Source organism: Buteo buteo, chromosome 11, assembly GCF_964188355.1.
Source record: "Buteo buteo chromosome 11, bButBut1.hap1.1, whole genome shotgun sequence".
NCBI lineage: Eukaryota > Metazoa > Chordata > Aves > Accipitriformes > Accipitridae > Buteo > Buteo buteo.
Genome location: NC_134181.1, coordinates 29,004,764 through 29,012,462, shown reverse-complemented (window position 1 = coordinate 29,012,462; position 7,699 = coordinate 29,004,764). Strand labels below are relative to the sequence as shown.

Below are 7,699 nucleotides of genomic sequence, written 5' to 3'. Positions count from 1 at the left end.
GCTTGATTTGCTCAGGACCCCCAATGTCTGCAAAAGAGGCGAGATTTGAACTGGCTCCCTCGAGGGCTGGTTAATGGCGGATTAGCAAGTTCCCCACTGATGGCGGGGACGTGGGACCTGCTTGCTGCCTGGCCTCTCAAGGTCCTGCTAAGAGCTGGGCTGAGGATATGGAGCTGCCTTCTCCCTTGTGCCACAGCATTAGCGCTCCTGGCCCGCCGCTGCAAGCCGGGCCCTCCTTTCTCTGCTGGCCGCAACGTGGGCACTGCCCGCCGGCCATGAGTCATGAGCCTCCGCACTGGCCCTGCCTCAGAAGCTGACTTTGGACTCCTCCATCACACAAAACCACACCTTTCGTAAAGACGAAAAGCAGCATTTGGAGCACGTGAATTACTACAACCGTGGCACGGCCTTGGAGATGGCGGAGGGGCCACCGAGGTGCCCACACGCACATTCAGTGACTCAGGTGTCATTCCTCGGGCGGGGGGGGGGGTGTCAGGCTGAGGAGAAATGCTCCCTCCTTGAGGAGAACCGCTCCACAGTCTGAGGAGAAATGCTCCCCCTCTGAGGAGATGCGCTCCCTGGACTGGGCTCCTATGCCTTCCAGGCTGCCCTTTGAGCACGCTGCAAAGGCTGCGGCCGCTGCTCTGGCAGGGGTAGCGGGGAGGCTCTCACAGGGTCTGTGAGGTCCCTCACAGGGTCGCCGTGAACCAAGGTTCGTGCCTGAACCACGGTGGCAGAAAGCTCACCCGAAAGGGCCACCCCTGCCCGGGGAGCCTCTCGCCGAGCGCCTGCCCGCGGAGGGTGACAGGCCCTGGGGGCGAGCTGCGGCAGGCTGGGCGAAGGGACAGGGGGCTGCGCAGTCCTTAGGGGAGGAGGAAGGGCAGCAGCAGAGCGCTGCGAAGTGCCGAGGGGCGGCTGCCCTCATCCGGGCCCTCTCCCTCGGGGGCCGGGGCGAGGAGGGGGAAGGATTGGCGCCGCGGGCCAGGGCCAGGGCCGGGACGCGAACCCGCGTCCTCCGCCCCTCCAGCGCCGCGCCCGGAGCCACGGGGGAGCAGGTGGAGGGGGCGGAGCCACCCGTGAAGGGCCGCCGGGCTGCGCGCGCGAGGCCCCGCCCACCCCGGCGGAGCCGCGCGGTCGCCATGGCAACAGAGGCGCTTCCCGCGGGGCCGGGCCGGGCTGCGCGCGCGCCGCGGCCGGCGGCTCCTGGCGCCGGGGCGAAGGGCCGGGCCCGCCCCGCGGCGCGACGGAGCCGGCGGCGACCGCAGCCCGGGACGCGGCGGGACCGGGGCGGGGCACCCCGGCGCGACCCTCCCTCCCTCTCCCTCCCGCGGCCTTTCCGTTGCCCCCGGCAGCCCCTCGCCCCCGGGGATCGCGCGCGGGGGGGGGGCGGCCCCCGCTCCGCCCCGTCCCGCCCCGCCCCCGGGGTGGGGGTGTCCGGCCGTACCCGGCCGCCGTTTACCTCAGCTGGGCAGGCCGCTGGGTTCCGCCGCAACGGAGAAGTTGCTAACTAAGTTTTAGCACGGCCGAACCAGCTCCCGTCCCGCCTCGGCTCCCCTGAGGGACGTAGCCGGTACCTAGTCAGGGTAAGTGCCGGTGGTGGGCCCCCGGTGAGGGGCGCGGAACCGCGCTGGTGGCGGCGGGACAAAGGCGGCCCAGCCCGGTGAGGCACCGGGCGGGTCCGGTTCACTCACCCTGAGGGGAGCGCCGCCCCGGGCTGCCCTCCCCCCCGCGCCGCCTTCCCCCCCGGCCGGCTCTGAGGGCTTCGCCCTCAGAGCCGGCCGGGGGGGAAGGCGGCGCGGGGGGGGGGGGGGGGAGAGCCCGGGGCGTCTCTGCTGTGCTGCTCCGGGGTCCCCGGCACCGGGGAGGGAGGGTACGGATACCTGGGGATCCTAGGGACAAACTCGCCCAGGGCTCGGTGTCCGTGGGGGTCCGGCACAGTGGTGTCGGGATCGCCTCGCTGCTTGTTTTTCACTGCGTCAGAGCCAAGGGCGAGGGGAGAAGTTGGGTCCTCGTGTGTGTGTGTGCTCCGAGTTAGGAAAGGAAAAAAAAAAAAAAGCCCTTCGTGCTTTTAATTTAGTGTCTGTGTGCGGTTCTAGGTAGTTTTTCCTGGTGATTTGGATGGCTCGTGGGTATAAGGTTCTGCTGGCGAGCACTGCAGATTAGAGCCTTATTTTGTAATCCAAGATGACTTTTGTAAGCACTGCAATTATCTGTTCCCCTCTGGATTAGTGATGATAATGTGCTTGGCATTCTTACATGTACAAATAAAGATGCTCCCCCCCCCCCCCCCCCCCCGAAGAGTTTACAGCCATGCCGACTAGTGCTTGGGTTAACAGCAGTCTGAAGAAGGGACACGGGCGTTTCAGAAGTGTGGTATGTGACTTTTTTATGCCTTGGACTGTAGGAAGTGTATCTGCTTACTAGAGTTAGTTTTAAGTGCCAGCTTAAGGTCATCATGCTGGATCTTTTTAATTGCGGATGCACATACCTTTGCTTGTTGGCATAACAGCCTGTGCATGTGTAGATGTTTTTATTTTGGAAGCATGTCTGACGTTTGGGTGGGCAGTTTTGTATTGCTTTCTTGTGTTATGCAACTGATTTGTCCATTTTTCTTCCTAACTCCAAATGTAAGCGATTTAGGTGTGGATGGAGGGATGTGGAGTTCTGCTTATGGGTGGAAATAGCTGATCCAAAAGATCACATGGAGGTCAGTTCCCATTTCCCTGAATTTGCATGGAGTTCTGTGCTTAGATCTAGGAGGGAGCAAAATCGTGATTCTGAAGAGGTGAAGCTAATCTGCGAAACCCCTTTATTTCCTGTGTGCTGTTGCATCGAGTTGTCTTAAAAAGCTTTGCCTTCTTGAGTCTGTTTGCGGCATTGTTACTGTTCTTGCCTTTTTCTGGTCTGAAGGTAGGAGATTAATCTTGTGGATTCAGGTAGTGACTTGACTTCTATTTCTGTGGCATAATCCATGTGATTTTGATTTGTGTGTAAGGAATGGGATTAAGGGAAACCACACTTGACAGATGGCAGAGCTCTTCTATACTATTATGAGATATCGTAACCTTTTATTATACCTACAGAGTTGATTCTTCGGAGTTTAGTAATATAATTCTATTCAAGATAAAGTATTGCATGATAAAATACTGGTACTGCATTAAAGGAATTGCAGCATATAGCAATTGATATTTTGTCAAAACTGGTGCTTTATTCCATTGTGGTAATTGCAGGCAATTTTCATGGTAGGCTGAAGAGGTAAACTATGTTTCCAGGGTAACTGTGAAGTTGTTTAGCTGCTTCAGAGGTACTTTTTGCCAGAATTGAAGGTTGTTGGTATTTTCTTTTTCCTTGTCTCCCTTGCATAAATTAGAAGACTTTGCATCTTTTTAACGACCGCATGAAAAAATTATTTTTCTTTGTTTTCCTGTGCCATTTTTAGGGTGTGGTAGGGAAACAGACAATGTATGGCAGAAATGCTAATAAAGCTGCCTGGCAGCTTAATCAGGTAAAAACTTTTTCCAAAAAATTTTTCAAGAGTTTATAAACTTTTTTTTGCCCCCCCCCCCCTTTTTTTTTTTTTTGGTAGGATTTTCTTCACTGTATGCTATGCCTTTTTATGTAAAAGTTGTCAAGGATATTTATTAGCAAGTAAATCTATAAAGCCTTTCTACTTTAGAATAATTAGAGAGGTAGGAATCCTATTTAAATAGAAGACATAGCCTGTAATTCACTTTTGATAGGTGTATAGTTTGTTGAAAATACACTGATAAACTTTAGTCTGTTCTCTTTCAGATGATGCTCTGAACTAATTCTAAGCTAAATGTTTCTTTTCCAATAAATGTAAGACAGAACAAAGTGACTCTAGAGTGTCACAGTATGGAAATTCTCTAAAAGATGTAAAAATCAAGGACTGTTTTCTAATTCAAATACTCGTGTTTGTCATTTTTTACTATCTCATTTTATATATGGTAGCAAATGAGGTGAACGTCACCAATCCAAGGTTTGTGCTCATGCTGCAGTTCTAGATGCTGCCTATCTTATGGCTAAAGGAGAAAGGGCAGAGTACCCACTTATCCTCACCTGGGCTTGTAACTGACTAGATACCAATGTATTAGGAAAATTTTAATGTCTGATGATTCAACAATTTATTACCTGTCATGATTGCCTTACAGAGAGCTATGTGTAGTGATGATTGTGTTGTTTAGTGGTTGTTTTGGTTTTTTTTTAATAGTGTTTCCAAACATGTGTAGCACTGTCATCTTGGATGCTAATTGAGCCCCTTGTGTGACTGCAGGCTCCTCTGACAGTAGTAATATGCTTCCTGGATACCTCATTTCTCCCAAAGGAAAAAAAACCAAACAACAAACCAGTTATGACTTGGAAATAGATTTTATTGAAAGAAAGAATTTGAGACTCTAAGACCTATGTTTGAAAAGTTTGACAGCCCTTACTGCTCCATGGACTGGAGGTCAAATTTAGACCACATGTGAAAGAAGGAAGGTCTGATCAGCAGGTCCCAGGTGGGAGATAGATGGAGAGCTCGGGTATTCCACCTCCTGGGATTCTTTGCATGGCTTTGTGATTTTTCTTGGGTGTTGTCCTGGACTCTGCTCCATTCAGTGCTTCTGTTTCTCTGGCTACTAGATAATTTTGAAACCAGTCCTGTCACCTCCCTTCTCTTTCACACGTGCTTGGTTACTGTAAAGTAAAAAATGAGCTTGCTCTCCTTGGTGAAGAATGTGTCGCTGCGTTTGCTGCCTAGTCCTTTCCTTGGGATTAGTCTTTGTTTGATCTTTGGTCATGGAGTTTTCTCTCTTCTGGTAAGTTTTCCAAGTATCCTCAGAATCAAGATGATAGAACTCCTGGTGATTTTTCTCCTGCCCTTGAGTTTTTAAATAGTGGTGAGAAAACTTCCTGTAGTCTGGAAAATTTCAGTATAGCGGTGCTTGTGGGGAATACTCTGCAGGTCAGGGGCACAGGACTTGGGATCATACTTCAGAGGATTACTCTAAGCATGTCAGTTAGGGATATGGTACAGTTGTGGCTGCAGAAAACTCTCTCTCTCACACCTTTGGCTGCTCATATATCAAGAATTTTCTCTAAGACTTGGTATGTTTTCTCGAATTGATATTCCACAGGAATTGATAACTTGGCACTGCTCACTAGCCAGTGGAGTTTCCTTTGGCAAATGAGTTTGTCATGCTGAGTTGGGTGCTGTGTAGTAATTTAAAAATATGACTAGTAAAACGGGTGTGTGTGTGCATGCATGTCTAAATGCATGTTTTGAATGTTCTGCATCCAGTTACATGTAATGTCACTGCTCTTATTTTCAAGCTATTTCTTCTTGCAGGATGTTTTTCTGCATGAGGATACGAATAATGCTAGTTGGAAATCTTTCTTTCACAGATCGGTGAATTTACATGTTACTGTTCGTTGTAGGGAGGTATTTAATGTCTTAGCTTTTCTGCTAATTTATGTTATTAATTTATTTCTTAAGGCAGGCGCAGCCTTTTGGGGCTCCTTGCTTGATTCTTAAACAGCAGACAGCTTTTGGGAGGAAAGTACTATGTCTATTCAGTACTTTAAAGAGACTTTGATGGAATAGGAGATCATACTGTATTCAGTGGGCTGTTTGTAAAAGTGAGACTGAAGTAAACTACTTAATCCTGCAAGCCCAGGCATGAAGCTTGCAGTGATGCTGTGAGCACAATCTGTATCACTTCTTTGTGTTTGATGCACGAGGGTGACTAGAACCTGAGAATGTTGCAATGTTTTAGGTGTGTTTTTTGTTTTGTATGTAGGAAGTGCCCAAAGACAACATATGGAAAAAGCCACAAACTTTTTGCTTTTGCCTCAGAAATCTATTTAAATGAAGACTCCCTGGTTGCAGTAGTAGCCTTTGCAGTGTAAACCACTGCGTGCTTGTCTTGCGTTTGTAGCCAGAGACTGGAATAATAGCATCAGGAGAGCTGTGGAATTCCCTCTGCAGCAAACTACTCTTGAATCCTAATCGCAACCTTCTGTACGACCACAGACCTTGTAGATTTAACAGTTTAACTGAAAGGCATCATGCTTGATAAATTCTAGATGCACCTGCCCTCTGCAGCTGAACGTACAGACTTTTGCTAAAAAAGTACAGTGATTTGCTCTTGGGTTGCCCATATACATGCTTCCAGTGAGACGTGACTGTAAGGATCCGATTCTGAGGAGGTACTCTACTTGCTGGATTGAAAGAGGTGAAAAAAGTTGCTTTCTTTCCTTCATTGACTTTCAGTAAGTTTGAAGGGCATACATACACTTCTTTCTGAACTCTTAGTCCTTTCTCTTGAAACTGTGTTCTAGTAATACTTTAAAAAAAAAAAAAGTAGTAACAAATGAAAAACATAGCAAGTCAATCACTGTTTGCTTTGAGTGGCCTTCTGTGGGTGGTTTCATGCACAGTGGACTTTCCATATCTTAGGTTCTGTTAAGTGGCAGGAAAAACAAATTCTTAAGAAAACCTGGGTATTGAGTTTTGGCATAACATGCTAAATTTAGTATGATCACTATTCTATCTTTTTTGCAGCTATTGATTAAAAAAAATCAGTAATGTTTCTCTTTTCTCATGGCTGGATATCAATTTACGCTAGTATGACCTGAACATCTGATCAGAAGGGGATATGTAGGTCTACTGGATGACAATTTTCCTCAGGCCTAGGCTTAAATAATCTAGACTTTTAAGTAGACTTCCATAAACAGTTTAATCTTTAGATTCTTTTGTCAGATCAAGGTGGCTTATTTTCTTGCTTCTCACTGTCTTTGCTTTGTTCTGGAAATACGTAATGCTGGAACTTCTGCAGGCAAAAAAGCCTTCAAACAACTGTCCAAACTGTTTGGGGTTATTTTTCAATGCATCTGTATAAATAAGAGATTATTAATACATATTTTCACAGTTCCTGAATACCTTACGATTACGTTGAAACAATGGGAGATGAATTTTCTTTTTATACTCTTCATCTCTACAAAACATGCTTGAGGAGAGGAAATGAATTTTTTCTTAGGCTGGTGTGATTGTGGTGATGCAATTTGAGCAGTCTAGGACTACAGAGGGTTATTATCTGAAACATTGCTTGGTTTTGTTTTGAGTCATGTCCCATGAACATGCATTTACTCATTTGGGGGGAAAGCTAGGCTCCTTTAAAGCCGTTCATTAAAAGTTCTTATCAGAATTAAGTGCCAAAACTTTCAGGTTTGGGCTATAATAAAGCTGTTGCATGCCTGAAAGAAGACAAGTGTTGGTCTTGCAGCAGTGTGAGAACTGAAAGCTTCTTACTATTGTAGTAATTATGAGTCAGGATGGTCATTAGCCTGCTGTAACAAGTAGAAAAAGATAACCAAACCTTCAGCAATTGAATTGTTATCTACACAGTTTTCACTTGGAGGGAAAAAGCGTGCCTGTGCGTTCCAGCAGTTTCTTCAAAGAGTGTATGTATGCAGCATACGAATGGCTCTAGCTTTGGTATAATTTTTGTCTTATTTTACAGAATTAACACAAGCTTTAATGTGGGGTAGTAGGAGTTTTAAGTCTTTTTTTCCAGGTCAAAATACCCCTTTAATTTGGTTGGGGGCTGGGGAGAGAATTGCCACGAGCCGAGTGGCCTCTTAACTCCAGCTACAGGCTTGACCCAGTTACAGTTCGGCAGTGAAGTCTGCAGAGCTC

General features: G+C 47.6%; 1 protein-coding gene across 1 annotated transcript in view; it reads left to right on the top strand.

Annotated features, from left to right (window-relative positions):
* The first annotated feature begins 1,410 nt into the window (after positions 1–1,410).
* KIAA1671 (KIAA1671 ortholog) overlaps positions 1,411–7,699 on the top strand; it is an 87,040-nt gene continuing 80,751 nt past the window's right edge. The window contains exon 1 of the mRNA XM_075041141.1: positions 1,411–1,583. The gene's annotated coding sequence lies outside the window, so the exon portion shown is untranslated. The remainder of the gene's footprint in view (positions 1,584–7,699) is intronic.